Raw genomic sequence first — 23,834 nt, forward strand, 5'->3', positions numbered from 1 at the left:
CATTTTATATAAAGTGGAAGCATCACGCAAACACTCACAAAAACACACACACATTGGGACTGATACTGTACCTGGACTTCATCCATGACTCTTTCACCTTTTAAACTTTTTGTACACGTGATACTTACAGTTTGACATATGTGCAGAATGTACATCCCACCTCTTATCACATATACATGGTTCTATATGGTGGTCATATAACCAAAATAAATCAGATCAACATAAGTGGTGTATCTCAGTGGGATCACTAACCCATTTGACACCCAGTGCGTCAAGTGCAGTCTATATGCAGACAGTATGCTTGTCGATAGAAAGGGGGTGTGGCTACAGCTACATAGGATGGAGTATGGCTGGAGTGGGGCATGGTTAGGTGTCTAATTTCTGTGACTTCAGGAGATGCTGGCTGTCCCCCGAGACTGCCTTGTTTGCTGTGCCAGCATCTATACAATGACAGGATCCGGTTGCTGCACCTAAAGTTACAGTGTACCACCAGAGGCGGAACTACCATTGGTGCAACAGGTGCATTTGCCTCTCCCTGCCTTTCCCTGTCAACCTCTGCCTCTCCCTGTCCCCCTCTGCCTCTCCCCGTCACCCACTGCCGTGTTATATATAATGAACTCTGGTTGGGTTGGGCAAGGAGGCCCAAATTTAATTTTTGCACATGGGCCCACCACCCCCAAGTTCCACCACTGTTTCACCCGCCTCCCAACAGTGAGCAGGATCCGACCCTTGGTATCACAGCTCTGCAGGTGACACACGTGAGCAACCCGCACCTCCCGCACCCCCATCGTGGCGCCACTGGTGGATCTTTTTATCTTTTTTGCACTTTACTCTGTGTTCTTTTGACAAAATTCAAGCACAAACGTAGTCACTCCTAAACTATTAATGGTAGCGATATAAATGTATTGTAATTATCACGATAAGTTGATCTTTTATCTATAATGCGCTGATTTTAATTACCATTGTCTTCATTATAACTGAGTTCTACCGCAGGAAAGAGAAGCACAGAGGCAGACATAATGATCTCGCTAGTGACTGACAGTTTCGCTTCTGCATTATTAAAACAAAGGTGAAACAAGAAGTTCAAGCCTAATAGTGAAATAATTCCAAAGCATCAGATGTACCAAGTCCATTAAAGTAAATGGATTATAACCTCACCTAAAAGCCACCAGTTAGTAGCAGGAATCCTGTCTGTGCCTTGTTTTTTTTTTCTATGCAATCTGATTTGAACTGCTTGACTCAATTCCAAGAAACCTGAAATTAAATTATTGCACTTACATAGGTGATTATCAATATATTACAGCTGTACTGCATTAACCCTTTCAGTGCCAACGTCTCTGTGAGAGATGTGCAAAATATTGGCTAAAAATACCAGCGTCGCACACATTTGTTATATAAATTCAAATTAAAAAACAAGTGTAATAAAAGATTATGTGGGGGTATTCAATCTCTGGCAGCTATCCCCAGATGGCTGCGGGGCCCTATTCAATGCTGTCTTCCTCGACAGCATTAAACAGGGGAGCTCGGCAGAACGAGCCCGACTTCACAAGAAGTCGGGCTCGTTCTGCCGAGAACGGCCGGAAAGTGACAAGCTCCCGGCCGTAGCTCGCCTCTTCCCGGCCACAGCTCGCGGCCACACCCCCTTCTCATCCCGCTGCAGGTGGGACATTGAATCCCGCCTGGTTTTTCTCAGTCGAGCAGACCGAGAATGGGACAGGGTCACGGCTGTCGGGCCAGCTGGACAGCCGTGGCCCAAGATTGAATACCCCGCTATATTTCCTATATAAGGTAAACATTACAGGTAATCATGATGAATATAAATGTTTGCGTGTCAATTTTCACACCAATTTTGACAATTTTACTTGGCACTCAATGGGTTAATATATATATATATATATATATATATATATATATATATATATATAATTTTTTTATTCCATTGGAAATCTCATTTGTGAAGAAAAAAGGACTGCCCTAAACAACTGCGTCAAATAACGCTTTATTAAATTATAGCCATAGACATTGTGGACAACACAACTAGGTAAATTGATAGATTGTTTTAAAAAATGTTATACCTTGCAGGTAGTTCTATTAGAGGAAATCTATCACACAGTACCCTTTCTTCAGAGCTTGTTATTTGTGTGTGATTTATTGCACTCACAGTGGAAATGTTGTTAGTGAACATTGGGGAAGCACTGGGTATAATGAGAAATATCAATGTATCCTCATGTACTTGCTCGCAGTGACAGTCCGTAATCCATCTCAGTGACACTTACCTTGTTAACATTTTGATCAGATGGCAAATTTGTCATTTTTCACGGTAACAAGTAGTCACGTTTGCACAAGGAGTATGGATAGTAGAAAGTACAGATGAAAGGCCTGTCTCAGGAATTCTTGTGTGTTAAATAATCAACAGTCTTTCAGGAAAGTACAATAATTACTGTGTGATCCACATGGGGGAAAAATAGAAATTGAGGGCTTAAGAAGAATGTTGTTATGCTGCATTTACATTACGTGAGTATCCTTTGTTGTCCTTGACAGGTTGATTTAAACATCTATACTAGCGATCACTATAATTGATAATCTAACTATAGTCCCAGTATACTTTATATGACAGGATGAATCAGGTAACATAAGCAGTTAATCAAGTGTGTTAGAGTATTCAGTATTTGGCATAATACAGTATATTTGTTAAGCTAAAGCTAATAAGTGATATTTTTCCTTTTACACTTTTATGTCACTGCATAAACGTAGGAACACGAATGATCTCCTGGTTTGGAATCAGTGCAGACTAGTAGAGGGTGGTATCGTGATACTGAATCAGGGGCAGATTAATACCCCTTTTACACCAAAAACTCTGGTCGGACCCTGGTCTTTAAATGCTGGAGTATCCAGGGTCTGACCCTGCTTTATACCCCATTTACACAGCACTTTGACCTGGGTCTGCACCACTTACACTGAACCTGGGTCAGCCCTGCCTTAAATAATATATATATATATATATGAAAAGAAGGGTAATGTAGGGCGCCACTTGTGTCCTGAACAACTGAGTTTTTGTATCAAAAAGACAGATATACCTTTAGAAAAAAGGGTGTCAGCTGACCTCTAAGAAAAACACCTTGGTAAGGGGTGTAGCAAAAAGATACAATGGTTTGGATAAAGGTCTAAGCGACTACAAATATCTGTATAGAAAACATTTTACTTTTAAAACATATAAAAGTTTTATTTAGTACAAAAAATTATTTGTATAAAAAAATGCACAATAGTATTTATATAAGAACAAACAATACAAGAAATGTCATAGAAAAAAGCAATATATAAAAAAATGCGAAGCTAAGTAAAAATTCCTATAAAATATCGCTAAAAAATGGGAGATATAAAATAAGTTATAGGTAAAAGATACAGAAGTATCAGAACTTATCTCTTTATGGAGGAGTCAGCAGGCAGTACCCAAAGCGTTTCGTCATCTAAGACTTCATCAAGGGGTGAGAGGGATGTGTGCCTGGTGCTCTATTTATACTCTATGTCTAGTGATCCTAATTATGATGTCACATCCTGTGGGATGTGGCTATCGTTTCTAGAGACAACAAAAAATCATAAAAACTAGAAAACACTAATATGGGTGTTATGGTATAGGCTCTATGCAGCCTGCGCTATCAGGGGATACTATATATTCACAGTGGAAACAGCAGAAAATACACTTTGTAATTGCGGGGGTGCGCGTGCCCACTTCCGGCAGGCGCGCGTCACTTCCGCCCCGCTTCCTGTGTCCATCTGCGCTGTGTAATACAGCGTCTTCCGCCTCTCTTTGGGGGCGCTTCTGCACATCCGCCAAAGAGAGGCGGAAGACGCTGTATTACACAGCGCAGATGGACACAGGAAGCGGGGCGGAAGTGACGCGCGCCCGCCGGAAGTGGGCACACGCACCCCCGCAATTACAAAGTGTATTTTCTGCTGTTTCCACTGTGAATATATAGTATCCCCTGATAGCGCAGGCTGCATAGAGCCAATACCATAACACCCATATTAGTGTTTTCTAGTTTTTATGATTTTTTGTTGTCTCTAGAAACGATAGCCACATCCCACAGGATGTGACATCATAATTAGGATCACTAGACATAGAGTATAAATAGAGCACCAGGCACACATCCCTCTCACCCCTTGATGAAGTCTTAGATGACGAAACGCGTTGGGTACTGCCTGCTGACTCCTCCATAAAGAGATAAGTTCTGATACTTCTGTATCTTTTACCTATAACTTATTTTATATCTCCCATTTTTTAGCGATATTTTATAGGCATTTTTACTTAGCTTCGCATTTTTTATATATTGCTTTTTTCTATGACATTTCTTGTATTGTTTGTTCTTATATAAATACTATTGTGCATTTTTTTATACAAATAATTTTTTGTACTAAATAAAACTTTTATATGTTTTAAAAGTAAAACGTTTCCTATACAGATATTTGTAGTCGCTTAGACCTTTATCCAAACCATTATATATATATAAATATATTATATTTATATATATATTATATTTATATAAATAATATAATATATATTATATTTATATAAATAAATATATATATATATATATATATGTATATATATATAATATTTATATATATATATATATATATATATATATATAAAGAGATCCACAAAGCCTGCACTCGCACTTACATCAAACAGTCACTGGGTGGGGTGCCTTCATGGAACACAGGTTCTCAGCCTGTGACCAATATGTACAAGGAAAAGAGTCTCACCCTTAGGTAAGACAAAAGCACTCTCCACAATTAAATGATCAGGAGCAAGAAACTCCAGATAGATACACAGGACAGCTATAACAATAAGCAGTTTCCTAGCTGTGTGCTCCAACGTTTCGGTCACTAACCGTGACCTTTGTCAAGGAGTCTGTCAAATCCAGCAGCACTTGGGGTGGTCACCAAAGTTAAAGATCAAGTCAGCGGGGAATATCAACCAGGATCAGGGCCACACCAAGCAAACCCCCACCGCCCGCTATTTATACCTAACAGCTAATCACTATTCAGCGCCAAATCGCGCTTCGCGTTCCTGGCCATGGAACGCACGCTGACGCGGCTTCCGGCCAGTGGAACGCATGAGACGCGGCACCCGCTACTTCCGGGTGCCGCTGACGTGTTAAGGGGGCGGCAAGGACTGGTGAAGATACGGAGACGATAGGAGCAAAGGAGACAGCTCCCGTGTTAGGGACCGCCCCCGATGCACAATGTCAACATAGCAGCGTGTATTTAAGGTATATAGCGGGGCTGGAGACTTAATCAAGTGTCGCCACAAGCCCAACACTCCCTGCGCAATCTGCCCATGTTGAAAATAACGGAGATGCATAACTATATACCTTAAATACACGCTGCTATGTTGACATTGTGCATCGGGGGCGGTCCCTAACACGGGAGCTGTCTCCTTTGCTCCTATCGTCTCCGTATCTTCACCAGTCCTTGCCGCCCCCTTAACACGTCAGCGGCACCCGGAAGTAGCGGGTGCCGCGTCTCATGCGTTCCACTGGCCGGAAGCCGCGTCAGCGTGCGTTCTATGGCCAGGAACGCGAAGCGCGATTTGGCGCTGAATAGTGATTAGCTGTTAGGTATAAATAGCGGGCGGTGGGGGTTTGCTTGGTGTGGCCCTGATCCTGGTTGATATTCCCCGCTGACTTGATCTTTAACTTTGGTGACCACCCCAAGTGCTGCTGGATTTGACAGACTCCTTGACAAAGGTCACGGTTAGTGACCGAAACGTTGGAGCATACAGCTAGGAAACTGCTTATTGTTATAGCTGTCCTGTGTATCTATCTGGAGTTTCTTGCTCCTGATCATTTAATTGTGGAGAGTGCTTTTGTCTTACCTAAGGGTGAGACTCTTTTCCTTGTATATATATATATATATATATATTTATAGAAATATAATATATATATATATATATATATATATAATATATATATATATAAATATATATATATATATATATATATAATATTTAAGGCAGGGCTGACCCAGGTTCTGTGTTTTTTAGGGGGTAGATGGGGAGTGCTGTCCCCGGGTGCTGGGAGGAGGGGGGTCCCTGCGGCTGCTGAGGGGAGGGGGGTACCTGTCAGCCTGAGGTCGGAGCTCACTCAGCGGAGGAGATGATGTGCGCCGCTGCTGTACCTCTCCCCGCAGCCGCGAAGTTCCCGCGGCGAATGTACAGTCATTGGCGGGGGTCCCTCTAGTTCCTATGCGCTGGAGGGACCACCAACACTGACTGTATATTCGCCGCAGGGACCGGCTGCCGGGGGGTGGTACAGCAGCGGCGCACATCATCCCCTCCACTGAGCTCCGACCGCAGGCTGACAGGACAGGTACCCCCCCTCCCCTCAGCAGCCGCAGGGACCCCCCTCCTCCCGCAGCAGCTGGGCACATCTTCCCCAGCGCTGCACGCACCCGCAGCAGGACCATTTACACTGCCATTTACACGGGTCCTATCCGGGTTCTACCCAGGTCAGAACCTGGGTAGAGGACCCGTGTAAATGGACACGGATATACCCCATTTACACCGCCGATGATCCGGGTCTGACCCGCAGCTGACCCGGATTTTTCGGCGGTGTAAAAGGGGTATTATTAAGCTTGGAGAACAGATAAACTTGAGATAAAGCAGAGAAAAGGTAAAAGGAGATAAAGCACCAGCCAATCAACTCCCAACTGTCTTTTTCAAACACAGCTGATTGGCTGGTGCTTTATCTCCTTTTACCTTTTCTCCGCTTTATCTCCAGTTTATCTCTTCTCCAAGCTTAATAAATCTGCTCCTTAGTCTGCTTGCAGTACTTTGAATTAAAGTAAAATTGCTTAGAATGTAAGATTGCCTTTTAATGGATATTTTTGACAGGATCCTATACATTTGGCGGTCCTCACTAGAGGAGGCATAATTTGACATATAGGGGATTATTCTAATCCATTCGCATCCCCCAATCCTTTGCACGGGGGACCGATGGTGTGCGTCTGCTCATCCGCATGTTTCTGCGCATGTGCAGTTGCAGGGTGCGTGTACCCACGGAGAACAGTCTGTTTCGCCGGGTACACACACCCAGGACAGCGGGTGAGGGGCGGACAGGGGCATTGGATGCCAGGCTGCCTCATTAGCATATGGGAACGCACAGCGTTTCAGGGGCATTCCCATGAGAACACTGGGCGTTCTTATGCTAATGAGGCCATGGCGCGGGTGCGGGAGGCGGGCAGCTGATATCACCGGATGTCAGCTGCCAGCCCATTTCCTTTGCAGCGTGCAGGTAAGTAAGTGTAATTTAAGTCTATGTAAGTCACTTTTATATGCGTGCACCTTCCACATCTTTCGATGGTCGGCGACCATTGAAAGATGTGCGAGGTCCCCCCTGCCCTGTGAATGGATGTTTATGTTAAACATCCATTTGTAGTCTGTGCATGGGAACACACGTTACCAGGGGGGTGGGTGGCCCTGCATTCGCAGGCGGGGTTTGGTGGACTCGCAAGGCTGCGAAATCACAGCCTTGCTAATCAACCAGAATAACCCCCATAGATGGAATGCCTAGTAGTTAGACTTGCCTAGACTCCTGCAAGCGGCCGGAGATTCATTATTTTCCTGGTAGTTTCCCCACGGTGTGAATCAATTGGATGACAGTGAAAAGGACGAGTCAATAGGTTGACCGCTATTGGTCGACAGGCCAAATGTCAACAGATGAAAAAGGTTGACATGGTTCAAAAGATTGACATGGAAAAAAGTTGACAAAGGAAAAAAGGTTGACATGGAAAAGTTCGACATAGAAAAAAGGTCGACATGTTTTTTTTTTTTGTCGAAATGGACACCGTAGTAGTGGACCACATCCACTCAAATGGCTCGCTACAGTCGCCATGCTTCGGGCACCGTGCCTTTACTGAGCTCGGTCCACTATTTTATTCTCCCTCTATGCTAACTGGGATGGTAAAGTACAAAAAAGTTGGTTTTTAAAAAGAAATCAAGAACAACTCATGTTGGCCCTTTCCAATGTTGACCTTTTGGATGTATCGACCTTTGGAACATGTTGACCGAAACCATGTAAACCTTTTTGATTCCTAGACAATGTCCCTTTGATTTGGATGAGAAAGTCATTACCATAGGGTTTGCTGTATTTTGTCTTAGAGACAGGTCCATACTGGCCAACTATAAAAGGATCCTGGATAGCCCAGGTAGCATCGGGGATGGAATTATCCCACCCCAATTGTTATTTATCATTTATTGTTAAGCAATGGCTGGCATGCCGGATCTTCTCTTGCCAGCATGGTACTTATGTAGTATCTGGGCTGCCGATTTCTAAATCGGGTCGGATCGGGAGATCGCATCGCATCGCATGCGACCATGCGATTCGATGCGATGCGATGCGATGCGATGACCCGATTTTTCCATAGGAATCAATGTTAAAATGGACTGAGTCCATTTTAACATGGAATTCAATGGGAAAAATGGGTCCTTTTCATACCCCTACTATCCAAGTGGGCATGGAGTTGGATATAAACCTGTGGCGAGCGTAGCGAGCCACCGAGCCCGAAGCGTGGCGAGCGAAGCGAGCCCCGCGAGGGGACGAATACCGTCCCCTCGCGGGGCTCGCTTCGCTCGCCACGCTTCGGGCTCGGTGGCTCGCTACGCTCGCCACAGGTTTATATCCAACTCCATGCCCACTTGGATAGTAGGGGTATGAAAAGGACCCATTTTTCCATAGGAATCATTTTAACATTGATTCCTATGGAAAAATCGGGTCATCGCATCCGATATCGGATGCGATGCGATGCGATATCGCATCGCATCGCATCTGATTGTATGCCTTAACTTAAGGCATACAATCAAAAAATCGGCAGCCCAGATACTACATAAGTACCGCCAGCATTAATATTAATATCAGTAATTTAATCATAATATTAATATCAGTAATAAATCAGGGGCCCCAATTAAAAACATCCCAATGTCTTGTTTACTTCCTCAAATAAATGGGTGATATCAAAAGATCCAAATATTGGTTGACTTTATATTAACTGGTATGCGGTCATCAGGTAGACAGTGTTGAAAGTCAAAAGGTTGATCACTATTGGTCATCAGGTAGAAGGTTGACACATGAAAAAGGTTGACATTCACTAGGTGGACATGGTCAGAAGGTTAACATTGAAAAGGTTGACATGGAAAAAGGTCAGCATGAGTTTTTTAAAACCAACTTGTTCATAATGTACTGGGATAGTGGGCATGGAGTATAATATTGTGCCGAAGCATGGCGAGCTCACACTAATACCCAGTACCCACGTTGACCTATGTCGATTCAAAAAAAACATGAAAAACTCTTGTAAACCTTTTCTCATGTAGACATTTCTCCATGTCGACTTTTTTCCTTGTATCGACGTTTGACCGTGTAGGCATTTTTATGTGTCAACCTTCTCCCTATTGACCAATTGTGATCAAACTATTGACTGTCAAGCTAACAATGCACACCCATAATAAATGGAGGTTATTGTATAGTGAACAGTTAAGATAAAAAAAATACAAAAATATTTCAAAACTGATTGAAATGAATGATATCAAATTACAGTTTCACAATCATGAAATGACAACATTTTATGTGGAAGACCAGAAGAGTAAAGTACTGTAAGTGATGCTTGCATGAATTATTCTTCAATAATAATAATACGGCAATCAATATCCTGATACATATTTTACTTAATAAATAATATAGCAATTAACTTGTTATTTCTGTCTGTGTAATTATGTGTAATTTGCAAAGACTGTTCTGCTTTGTATGTAGTTTCTGGGATAGAATATCGTACATCTGTGGAATGCAAAGTAATTTTAGGTTTACTATGATTTCTTATCTTTTGCTGAAAAATCAACAACTCCAAGAATACATCAAGGTTATTAAGGTTGTCAACATAATTACTTATTGAAATCAAGATTAATATTTTTTAGAGATGTTGCACCCCCTACAGTGGCAACACAGTTAATTGCCAGTTAATCCCAGGGCGCCAGGACTGGGGGGGGGGGGGGGTTTGACTGCCAGGTGGCTGTGCCAATCTAACTTACTGATGGAACCATTACTTTATGTACATTGTTCTGGGTGCCGGATGCGGTCCCGACAGTCGGGATCCCGACAGTCATTTACCCAAAGTCGGGATCCCGACTGTCAAAACGCCGACAGACAGGTGCCCAACGGCCACCCACTATTTTCCCTCGTGGGGGTTTACAACCCCCATAGAGAGAGAATAAAATAGGTGGCGAGCATAGAGAACCACCGTGCCCGCAGCGGGGCGAGTGCAGCGAGCCCCATGCTGTCTGAGTCTGGGCAGTCGGGATCCCCACGTCGGGCTAATGACTGTTGACATCCCGACTGTCGGAACCCTATACCACACCCCATTGTGTTACAGCACCAGCTGGGCAGCCTAAAGCCAAAGCCTACTTCACATGCCACAAAAATTAGATCTTACATGTCAGTTGTATAACCTATGCTACATGAAAATGGGCAGTATGACTGGGGAGTCCCTGAGCACCCATACACATGTGTTTAGCAGCATTACAAGGGGACCTACATGTGTATTAGCCTGGGGTACCTGGAACCTTTAATCAGGCTCTGTATAATGCATACCAAGATGACAACTAATTAGAAATCTAAAGCCAGGTCCACAACTAGCGAGGTGCAACTGCTCACTGGTGGGATTCTAGATTTATTTTACCACAACAACTGCTGCAATTGTCTGTTTGTAAAATTGTGATATAAGTGATGGCTGTGGCCTGGTGTCAGGTATTGATAGTAAGTGAATGTGTTTTCAATAGGTAAGTTATGGGATAAGAGAGTGAGGGTTCACCAATGGTATTTTCAGTTGTGTCAGAGAGTAGTTTTAGGTGACGGTTATTTCAACTGAGGTGTTTTCATTGTTTGAAGGTGAGTGGTGACCGGTAAGGGCCACAACTAAGAGGGGAGGGCTGGGGGGGGGAGCATGCTCTGGGTTCTGGATGTGATACCCATACATGCACTTAGGATTTGGGGTAGACAGAGTGGAGACAAATCCCTGCCTTGCCCAGGTTTCAGCCATTGAGGGGTATTTGGATGGGTGAGGTACTCTATAGCATCAAGGAATAGTGTCAGACAATGGTGGTAAGTCTAGGATTTTTTAGTGGGTGAGGCATATTGTCAGGACGTGGCAGTAAATGTGGTTTCTTTTGGTGCGTGAGGTACAGTATGGGACATGGGGTGCCAGCAAATGAGGAGAATTTCAGTGATTGAGGTATAGCGTCATTGAGTAATGGGCATTCCAGGTTGTGATGGATGTTTTTAGTTATTAGTCACGGAGTCACAAGTTCTGTACTTTTATAGTAGACAGGTGATGTATTTTGACAGAGGTAGTTGTGGCAATTGAGCTATGGTAGTACAAGCAGTACAACCTCTGTGCCCTTAAACATCTAAGATTACACTGATCATTTATCTTCTTCTCTGATCTAGAGATGTGCAGGTTCTAATTGACTATGATTTACTCTGATTTCAAAGCAGGATCTTATTTGCTATCCCAAATCACATGACAATTGTTGACAGTTGATAGCCAATAAGATCCTGCTTTGAAATCAGAGTAAATCAGAGTAAAACAGAACCTGCAAATATCTACTCTGATCTTCATTTTTTTTTCGATTATTCCTCCAAGCATGCTCTATTTTACAATGGAAACCGTTTACACATTCCTAGAATCTTGATGGCTAACCTTGACACTCCAGCTGTTGTTAAACTATCCATCTTAGCATGTTATGCATCAGATTTAGCATGGCAAAATAGCAAAACTGAAGCAGAGCATGTTGGGATGTGTAGTTTAAAAACATCTGGAGTGTCAAGGTTAGCCATGCAAAATATGATTTCACTTTAAAATAGCAGGACTAAATGAGCTGTACCCTTACACAAACACATTTCAGTCTTTTTTTTTTTAAGCACCGACTCTGTTGTAGTACAGTCAGTGAAGTAAAAAATTAGTGCAGGAAGGTTAAGTGGAAGGTTAAGTGGTTCCAAAGCCAAATACAATGACACTCATTACTAGGGATAATTGAAGCTTACCACACACCACCCGAGGGTTCCAATGATAACTCTCCCAAGGTCACAAAAATTTGTCTATAGCAGTTAAGGCAATTCCAAAAACCATTTTTGCACTTGTGTATATTTAACAAAGAATATAAAAATGAAAAAGAGGTAATGTTGCCCATAGCAACCAACCTGATTCTGTCTTTCATTTTTCTATTGCATCTTAAGGCCCCCATACATAGAGCCGACTTGTCCTAAGGACAAGTCGGACCCAATTCTCAGAGCCGCCCGGCAGCTCCCCGGGAGGCTCACATACGATGAGGACTTTAATGTGCAATTTTTGAGGAGCAGTGGGGGCGGGCAGCTGGGGAGGAAGCAGTGGGGCAGCAGCGCGTTACCAGATCAGTGCTTGGGCGGGCGGTGGTGACCATCAGTCTCACTCTCCACTGTCCATATCCAGCGCTGTAGCGGGCGGGCAGCTGCGGCTATTACATCTTTAAAATAACATGTCAAATGACTGCCCGGCTAATGATTGGCTGAGATAGAGCACTCTCAGCCAATCAGTGGCCTCCCTCTGCGGCCGCTGATTGGCTGAGAGTGCTCTTTCTCAGCCAATCAAAAGCCGGAGAGTCATTTGACATGTTATTTTAAAGATGTAATAGCCGCGGCTGCCCGCCCGCTACAGCACTGGACACGGACAGTGGAGAGTGAGACTGATGGTCACCGCCACCCGCCCCAGCACTGATCTGGTAACGCGCTGCTGCCCCACTGCTTCCTCCCCAGCCGCCCGCCCCCACTGCTCCTCACCGCCCCGACTGATATGACATCGTATGTCCCGCCGGTCCGACCCCTGGGGCCGGGTCCGATACGCACGGGACCGCGCATCGGACCCGACCCAATGTCACGAAGAACCGATTTGGTCTGATTTATTGGGCCGATTGATCGCAATCGGCCGAAATCGGTCCAAATCGGCTTGATGTATGCCCACCTTTAGACTAGATATTGATAGACAGAATATGATTGGTGGGCAATATTCCCTATTTTCATTTTTAGAACCTGTAGTAAATTTATCCCTTACAATAAGCCTTCACTTAAACTGTTCAAATTTTCTGAACAATGCTATAAATATTTCTGAGAAAAATGACACATACTGTACAGTACTGTAGATGTAATCCCAGCAGAAAAGACAGACAGGAATGTCCTTAGTTCAACAACCTAAATAATAGCTGAAATCATATTACGATGAGTAACACCGAACTTGTGCTGAGAAAACCATTCTAATCTAATTCACAAAAAGTTTTTTCCTCTGACCCAATTTTAACAGACTTCCTATGGGACCCATGCCACTCTGACTATCTTGCATTACTGCTTTTTGGCTGAAGTACGGTACTGTATAATCACAAAACAGAAATCTGATCTCTTGATTTAAATTTAAGTTAGAGATTAAAATTATTTTATCGCAGAGAGAAGAATGTTACAGAAAAATTGGTGTACAGTAAATTACATTTCAATGTTAAAATTGCATTAGATACAAAATTGTGTGTAATCTGCAGTATATTATTAAAAACTATTGTAAATGGATAAAAATTTTAAAATATAAAATTGTAATAGTTTGAATTCTAGATATTCAAATATATTAGTATAAAGTATGCTTTCTACTTTTTACATTTACAAAACTGTAATTATACCATATTTGATTATCAGCAATTTAATTAATTACATGAGGGAAATAGGTTCCAGGAAAACATTTATCTCTGTCAGCATACTATTTCGTAGACATTAAATAGCAATTTTCAGCCGATGAAATATATGACTGTAATTTAAAATACTTGCAGAAACACCTGAGATAGTCACCTTATCCTCACGAAGGATAGTTTTATAAGGTCAAGCTTTGGCTTTTAGAAATAATAATAATAATAATAATAATAATAATAATAATAATAATAATAATAATGATAATAATAAATAAATAAATAATAATAATGATAATAATAATAATAATAATAATAATAATAATAATAAATAATAATAATGATAATAAATAATAATAATAATAAATAATAATAATAATAAATAATAATAATAATTTTATTTATATAGCGCTTTTTCTTCATGCAAATACAAATACCGTATCTCTAAAACAATTATAGCATACGTATGTTACTTGGTTTATTTTAAATATAAAAATATTTTCCAGTAATTTTTTTAGGTACAACATTCACACCAATGTTAATGGCCTAATCTATTTTATCGGTGTGATAAACTAATAGAGCTTACTGTACAGTAGGTCCTCAAGTGCTTAAAACAAATGAATGTTCAAAGAGCAAAAAATAATTCAATGCCATCACAATGGCAATGAAAAGTAACTAAAGAAACTGATGACGAAGTATATTGGACTTTGTTCCAACAGCCCATATTTTACATAGCGGTAAAAGTGGGAAGGCAAGATCTACATGGGGCTAGCGGTATGATGTTCTTTTCAAGGCAGTGTTGTTTTACTGTAAAACTGTAGATAAATTAAGGGGTTTAACTTCTGCATTTACTCCTTTTCCCACTCATATGCCTTACTTTGCAAGATTAGCAAGCTGACGGGTGGAAAATACATTATATTATAATATTGCTTTAAAGCAAGAAAAACTTACAATGTATTTGAGAGAGCACTGTGGACTGCACAATGCTGGTAGCAATCTCTTGTATCCATGGAGTATAAAAGAGTACTAAGACTTACACTCAGTGCCAGGTGATTTTCTAGAATGTGTTTAGTCACAATCACTATAATAACCTGCTCTTGGGATTCCCTGTGTACAAACCTTTAGTAGTTTTCTCCATTTATTTGCATCAAAGATTCCCTATACTGTTTGCATGGGCCTGCCACATTCCCTTGGAACTTTAAGTTTATGCTTCTGCTTGACATTCTGCTACTGCTTGCCGGCACAACTACAGTATAAGTACCTCAGGATGTTTAAGACTAAGGGCCAGATTAATATGTTATCACGCCGGCTGCCACTAGAGGGCGTCTATCAGAGCTATGGAAATGTAGCTCCTATAGCTGCAGGTGCCGTCATTTAGATTAGATTTATAGACAACACTAGGTTCATACTTCTTGTTGATTATATGCTATATGGCAGTTACTTTATCATTCCTGCTATTATCTGGGCCTTCATTGTCAACAGTGCTTCCAATTTGGAGATCTAGCTATTTGTACAAATAGCGCCATACTCATATGACACCCAGAATGCATAGGCACAAGCAGTCACACGCAAACATATGTGGTTAGAACAATTCCTATAACTCCAAGGAAATATTCCCTAATTCTTCCTAGGAAGAATGTGTGCAGGGTCCTAATTAGGGGTATGCGAGCAGTGCCATCCCAAAAAGCTCAGGTTGGCACCATCGCTGGCCCATAATCCCTGCATCTGAGGAGCAAGGTGCCTGCAATGGCACAATGCTGCCAGTAGGACTGCCACATTGCCATTTGTAGTGTTATTTAGATGCACTTGACATAAAAATTGCAGGCTGAGCACTCTGTTTCACTCCACCCTTTCTTAAAATGTCACACCTCTGTAAGTATAAAGATGCCAAACAGAATACCTTTACCTCTTACCAGCCATGGATGAACTTGCTGTCCTGTGTTAAGCCAGTTACACACTGGTGGATATGCCATCCGGTCGATTGGATAGGGCCGGCATATTACACATGCCTTTCATTTTGTGTATGCGATATGAAACAATGCTAGGTTTGATTGGATAATGTAATAATAAAGGCACCTTGATAAAGCTGAGAACCAGCTAAACGCGTCGGTGACATACCATTGCTGTATCCTACCTACCACCACCCTGCAAAGCTTCTTGTTACCAACTGTGTCGAACCATGGACCATTCATCACCACATTGGATTCAAGGGACCCTAACCGGAAACAAAGAACTTTGGGAGGAACGCCACCTCTCTAAAAAACAGAACCAACTCAAGTACCCCATTTCCTTGTGGAATTACAAATACCTCCCCACCCACCGTGTGATGCCCCCACTATCCTGGACCTCAACAGCACACAGAGAGAGCCGCCGGACCCGCCGTGAGTCCAGCGGCTCTCTCTGTCCACCGATTGGGAGGCAGAGCCTCCACCTTACAAGAAGAAATTTTCATCCCTGGCCATAGACCCCTCTGGCATTTGCCATAAGTGCCAGATGGCCAGAAGTCCCCTGCTAGCACCAGCTACATAGCAAAGAAGGGAGCATGTCAGCACACATAAACATACAGTAAATGTGAAGATGTATGTACATATGTAATAAATATGCTGGCACTGCACTTATGATCAGCACAGCCACCATGCAGTACCCGGGACTCAGCATTAGGCTTCAATCTCCTAAGCCCACCCCCAGACTACTGTGAAACAAGCCAATTAGAGTTGCAGGGTGGGCTTTGAAGGAGATGAAATTATAAAGCTTGCAGAGTCATGGGTTTTGTTGCACAGCCGCCATGATATACAGCTCTGCTGCCGATCCCAGATACACTGCCAGCACACATACATACAGATGTGCACAGTCTACGGCATGTGCCCAGCTCGCATTTACCTCAGAGGGACCAGGTGATCCCACTATAGCAAGAAGCTAAAAGCAGCACAGCTGTAGCAGGATACATCTGTACATCTTTGGCACTGCATGATCATAAGCCATCATCATCTGTGAAGGGGCTTAGACAAAGCTATGGAGATGCGCCATGCGTCCCTCAGTCAGAGCAGATTCAGGAGCAATCAGTGTGATCCCTAACCTATGTTGCAGGCAGAGGAGAATGCTGCATTCAGCACCAGCAGTCTCCCTGGACCAATCGCAGGCCAGCAGCAAGGACTGGGAATAGAGGCTACAGTGCTGCATCCTCGCTCATATTAAGGGGAGGGCACATAGAGTCAGGCTCAGCCATGCCTCTCCCACAAGCCAGGGACTGGGCACCATGTTTTACATGAACACAGGGGGCGGGATGCTCTATGCGAAAAATGCAGTAAAACCCCCATTATCTGGGTTTTGATATCCATTCTATTCGAAAATGGTGGGTTTTCGCTGCGGAGGTATACCGGCGATACCATGTAGAAGTCTGTGGGCTTCTTATCGCAACCCCCTTCTGCCCTGCACTGACACATGCCCCCCTCACCTGAGTCCAGACAGCACATTGCTGTGCTTCCCGGACCTGTGACCTCCTCTTAGGATCATCATCAGCCGGACAGGTAAAGGAGGAAGGAGGACCCGCTGAAGACCCGCTGCATATCGCCAGGCACATCACCAGGCAAATCGCAAAGAACAGCTCTTAACGCAAGAGCTGTCCTTTGTAATAATTATCGCATATGTTAGGGCATATGCGATAATTATCTATGTGGTAGCCGGCGATATGCAGCGGACTGGGGCTGCGGATGTTACTGCAGGGCCGAAACTAGTGTTTCCGGCGCCCGGGGCAAGGCAGTCATTTGGTGCCCCCCCTTCCCCTGACGGGGTGGCGGGACCAAATGACTGCCTTGCCCCTGGTGCCAGAGACCCCCCCGCTAACAACATACATACCTGTGTGCAGCCAGCGGGGGTCCGGGGACAGGCAGCAGGGTTCCGGGGACTGGTGTAGCTGCTGTAGCGGCAGCTTTCACTCCGTCCGTCTCCTACTAGCGCTATTTGCCTGGCGGCGGGAAACACTGATGACTTTGAAAAGACTTGCCGGACGCTGATTGGCTGAATTCAGCGAACTGCAAGTCTTTTCAAAGTCCTCTGCGTTTCCCGCTGCCAGGCAAATAGCGCTAGTAGGAGACGGACGGAGTGAAAGCTGCCGCTACAGCGGCTACACCAGTCCCCGGAACCCCACTGCCTGTCACCGGACCTCCGCTGGCTGTTCCCAGACCTCACAGCGCCCCCCATCCAGCGCCCGGTGCGCGTGACCCCCCAGCCCCCCCGCCTAGTTACAGCCCTGGTTACTGCATCCCGCCCTTTGTGACACAACTATACTTGTCATTGTTGTTGAACCATCTGAGCAATAAGGTGTACAGTACTCTGCAGACTGACTGCGGCAAGATTTTTTTATTGCTTTGTTCTGAAATCAAACACTTGGGAGATACCATCTTATGAGTTTGCCTGGGGGGTCTATGGAAGTTCTCTGATTTTTCCTTGTCTGAGTATGCATTACAGGAGTTGGTGTTTGCATTAATTCTTAGTTATACGGTATACTTTATGAAATATTTTTGATAAATGACCCATAGAACATACATTATATATGTGATGTTCTTATTAAATTACGATATGCTATGAGTAATGTCTTGAACTGAATTTTGTGTGCCTCGTAATTTTCAGTACATCATATATAATTCTATTACAACTGTGCAACGGCTGGGGGAATGAGTTTTCTGCACATTTAAAAAGTTATACTTTATATGTGTAGCTATACAGTATATATATATATATACATATATATATATATCGTAGAATTAGAAGCCAGCACACCAAGGTAAGTCGGAAAAAAAGTTTTTATAGTGCAGTAGTCAGTAAAAAATATTCCCATCAAAGTTGTGGACACACCAGCAAAAAAAATACAAAGTCCATGTACAGCAGAGTTACCACATCCATTCGATGTATACATGGTGGTCCACCGGTAGGGTCACACTGATACCCTTTGTATGTATATATATATATATATATATATATATATAGAGAGAGAGAGAGAGGTAATTTGGGGATCCGGCACTCCCTGGTGTTTATAATAGCTTGCAACGGTGCCCCCACAGCTTGTGGAAAAAGCAGGATACAGGATGTTCAGTGTGGCATAAATGAAGAGTCGACAAAACTGTGTCTTAGGTCAACGTTTCAGTGCTCTTTATTCGGCACTACCGTCAGGATAAACGATACATACAGTGTGTACAACTTATATAGCACCACAGTGAATGCATTCCGGCAATTGACCAAATACACCCCCTGCCTGGCGGCGGTGGATGACGTCAATGGTGCATTGCTAGTGATGATTACCGTCACCAAAAAACAGACATAAAATATATACAAGTGAAAAATACATGTGAGAGGGAAAGAAAAAATATATACATAGTGCATGATTTAATAAGCACAATGGTGAATGATGCAGTAAATATTTACAAAGTATGATGCTGGGAAATAAAGTACATAATATTTGCATTTTGTATAGTTACAATTATACACATTTTCATTGCAGTTTATCAGCATCAACAAGCCACAAAAAGTAGCAAACATAGTGATATATTGCGGAGGCAGAGCAATTGTAGCAGTTATTGGATACATGTAACTTAATTAGAACATGGAGTATGGCATGTATTCATTTAAACCTCTTGGTGCGATCACACCCAGGCGGTGTATCCATTGTGCTTCTCGTTTTAGCAGTAAGCGATTTCTATCGCCTCCTCTGGTTGGCATGGGAACTTGGTCTATGATTCTGTATCTAAGGCTGGATAGAGTGTGATTTGATTCAGCGAAGTGTCGTGCGACAGGTTGATCGCATTTTTTGCTTTTTAGGGCCGCTCTTATGCTTGATCGGTGGCCTGCCATCCTGGTCTTGAATTTACACTGGGTCTTGCCAATGTAGCTTAGCACGCAAGGGCAAGTTATTTGGTATATGACGAAAGAGCTATCACATGTGAAGTGTTGTTTGATCGGAATCTTGGATCCAGACTGTGGGTGGTTAAAGCTGTCACCCGTTAGCATGAATTGGCATGTTACACAACCGCATTTGAAACACCCAGGGCGTTTTTTTAGGAAATGTTGATCATTATCACGAATCGTGATATCTGACTTGACAAGGAGATCACGTAGGTTGGAACCCCGTGCATAGCACGGCATGATGCTGCTATTGATAAAGGGCAATTGGGCATCTGTTTTTACTATTGGCCAGTGCTTTTTTACTATTTTCTGCACCTGGGTGGAACTAGTGTGGAATTTGTTAATCCAAGGGATGCGGTCCCTAGGATTATCCTTTGTTTTTTTCTTCAGTAAAGTGGCGCGGTCTAGCTTCAGTACTTTAATCTTGGTGTTGACCAGGTGTGTCCTGTCATAACCTCTGGTTATGAATTTCATGGTGAGGTCATCTAATTGTTCAATGGCCTTCTCTCTGTCTGCGTTAATACGCATTACCCTTATCACTTGGGAATAGGGGAGTCCCATCTTGAGGGGAACGGGGTGGCAACTATTGATGTGAAGCCCCGTATTACGGTCTGTGGGTTTATAGTGGACCGTGGTATGGAATTTATTCTCCTCGATGTATACTACTACATCCAGGAAGTCAATTTTATGGCCGTCTATGCGATATGTAAACTTGACAGGGCAGTCACTGCTGTTGTGTATTTCTATCAATCGTGTGAAGTTGTCTTTGCTGTCTGACCAGGTGATAAATACATCATCAATATATCTGGTATATGTTATGATGTGTGCTTTAAAAAGCATATTATCAAAAAATATAGATTTTTCAACATAAAAAATAAATATATTGGCTAGGGCCGGGGCTACCGCCGCGCCCATAGAACAGCCTTTGCATTGTACATAGAACACGCCATTGAACATAAAAAAGTTTTTGGACAAGATAAAGTTAAGTAATAGTATGCAAAAGTCAATAAACGCTGTTTTGAATAAGGTGCTTTCATGAGCACCTTATTCAAAACAGTGTTTATTGACTTTTGCATACTATTACTTAACTTTATCTTGTCCAAAAACTGTTTTAAGTTCAATGGCGTGTTCTATCTACAATGCAAAGGCTGTTCTATGGGCGCGGCGGTAGCCCTGGATGTAGTAGTATACATCGAGGAGAATAAATTCCATACCACGGTCCACTATAAACCCACAGACCGTAATACGGGGCTTCACATCAATAGTTGCCACCCCGTTTCCCTTAAGATGGTGTTAAAGTCGAGTTACACACACGTCATTTTAGGATAGTATGGCCGCCATTTTGGTTCGCAGAGTTGCGCAAATAAAGTATTATACACAGGTTCTGTGTAATGAAGCAAACCATAAGAGCCGCCATACTAATGCACATAAATTCATATCCCACAGTAGCACGGAATAAAGTATATTTAATTAAAGGTTTAGTGCACTACACATAGTTTAACCAATAATACACGATTATTTCTGTACATGTTTGGTATCTTTATGTTCCGTGTCCCGTGCGCAGCATTCCGGTCACAGCTAAATATTCACAAGTCCTATGGTCTTATAACTATGGACAAAATGCTTATTATATGTACTTTTGCCATGTGTCCTGGGGATGTAGCCAGTTCTTTCTGTTGATTTATGACCCCCTATGAGAAACCAGCTAACATAGGAACTCAGGAGCACATTCCTTCTCCCCCAATCCATGTAAAGTGCTGTACTTTGCCCAATCCCTGAGGACTTGACATTTGAACCCTTAACCAATGGAAACGGCCTTTGACCCCCCTTTGTTTGAAAACTATAAAGATAGCTATCCCTGAGCTGGATCAGTTTCTTTGGCACTGCATCTTTTCCTTCATCACTGACTGGGTTAAAGTTCTATTTGAACATAGCGAGCTCCGACCGGACTGCGCTGCGATATTTCTACAGTATATGACGGTAACATTTGTATTCCTGTTAGTGTAATGTGGCTGATTATATTCTGTATCTGATTCTGTTCCCCTGTTAGTTTAAAGTGTACTTAGTATTGTTATTTTAACTGTATCACGTGTTATACTGTGTTCTCTCTTTCTGTAACCCCCTGTTTGTCCGCTAGGGACTAAAATACACTATTTGGAGAATCTATCTCCTCACTTTGAGTTATATCCTGGTCTCGTCTATTATTCGCATCTAGCGATAAAGTGTATTACGGACATTGTCCTTAAAAGGTATTCACAGTTTAGGTACTAAGTACTGCGAAGGGATATTTAATTACTGGTGTCGATTAATCGTGTATAATACACGGAAAAGGTCCGCTACGCTGCGCTACGCTTTGTTCGCACGTAGCTAGGTTTAAAGGGTAAGCAGGTAATGTAAACTGCGCACTTCACTTATTGTCCTTCTAGGTACTTTTATATCGGTATTAACAATTGGGGGCTTCGTCCGAGCGTTACATTCTCTAAAACGCTGTACCAAGCGCACGACTTGTGCCTATACCAGCAAAAGTGTGGAAGTGATCATTTAACCATTGCTGGAGAGGCCAAGTCTGCGGCGGTACAGGGTTTGAGAGGTTCTTGCGTATGAACCCGAAGTATAATAAGTGAAGTCCAAAGAGAAATTGCGTGTTGTGTTTAAAACATATAAGGTGTTTGTATTAAGTAAGCTGTATTTCTGCTTGCCACAAGTATTGGGCAGATGAGAGTTCTGAGAGTGTGTTACCCGACCCAGTTTAGGTCAAGATAGAAACTTTAAGCTTGATACATTACCCAGGACTGGAGGTTGGTAAGGAGGTTTGATAGCGATAATACCAGCATACTCAAAGCATACCAGAACATAAGACAACAAAGAACCCAAGGGTCTGGTGTGTGTGTGTGACCCTAGAACCACAACTAATGCCTACCAAAGGATGCCATATCTGAAAAATTTTATATATATTGTAACCTCCCTTGTTTTTATTTTTATCCCAAATCTGTATATTATCCTTCGTCACCCTGAGTAGATTGTTCGATAAATGTGGCCCCTCGTTTATCCATAATCCCGGATTGGCCTAGCGCAGATGGTTTACTCCCCTTCTATGTAAAATTCAAGGAACTCAAATTTTTTTTTAGGATTATGAATTTCTGTTGTGTTTTTAGGAAATATTTTGTACTGTGACAGTTTTGTATTTACTGTCAAAGGGTGGACTGTTAAAGTCGAGTTACACACACTTCATTTTAGGATAGTATGGCCGCCATTTTGGTTCGCAGAGTTGCGCAAATAAAGTATTATACACAGGTTCTGTGTAACGAAGCAAACCTTAAGAGCCGCCATACTAATGCACATAAATTCATATCCCACAGTAGCACGGAATAAAGTATATTTAATTAAAGGTTTAGTGCACTACACATAGTTTAACCAATAATACACGATTGTTTCTGTACATGTTTGGTATCTTTATGTTCCGTGTCCCGTGCGCAGCATTCCGGTCGCAGCTAAATATTCGCAAGTCCTATGGTCTGATAACTACGGACAAAATGCTTATTATATGTACTTTTGCCATGTGTCCTGGGGAGACAAAGGAATCAGGATGTAGCCAGTTCTTTCTGTTGATTTACGACCCCCTATGAGATACCAGCTGACACAGGAACTCAGGAGCACATTCCTTCTCCCCCAATCCATGTAAAGTGCTGTACTTTGCCCAATCCCTGAGGACTTGACATTTGAACCCTTGACCAATGGAAATGGCCTTTGACCCCTCTTTGTTTGAAAACTATAAAGATAGCTATCCCTGAGCTGGATCAGTCTCTTTGGCACTGCATCTATCCCTTCATCACTGACCGGGCTAAAGTTCTATTTGAACATAGCGAGCTCCGACCGGACTGTGCTGCGATATTTCTACAGTATATGATGGTAACATTTGTATTCCTGTTAGTGTAATGTGGCTGAATATATTCTGTATCTGTTTCTGTTCCCCTGTTAGTTTAAAGTGTACTTAGTATTGTTAATTTAACTGTATCACGTGTTATACTGTGTTCTCTCTTTCTGTAACCCCCTGTTTGTCTGCTAGGGACTAAAATACACTATTTGGAGAATCTATCTCCTCACTTTGAGTTATATCCTGGTCTCGTCTATTATTCGCATCTAGCGATAAGGTGTATTAAGGACATTGCCCTTAAAAGGTATTCGCAGT

The sequence above is a fragment of the Crinia signifera genome, chromosome 8 (assembly GCF_055691185.1).
Source record: "Crinia signifera chromosome 8, ASM5569118v1, whole genome shotgun sequence".
In the NCBI taxonomy this organism is placed as follows: Eukaryota; Metazoa; Chordata; class Amphibia; order Anura; family Myobatrachidae; genus Crinia; species Crinia signifera.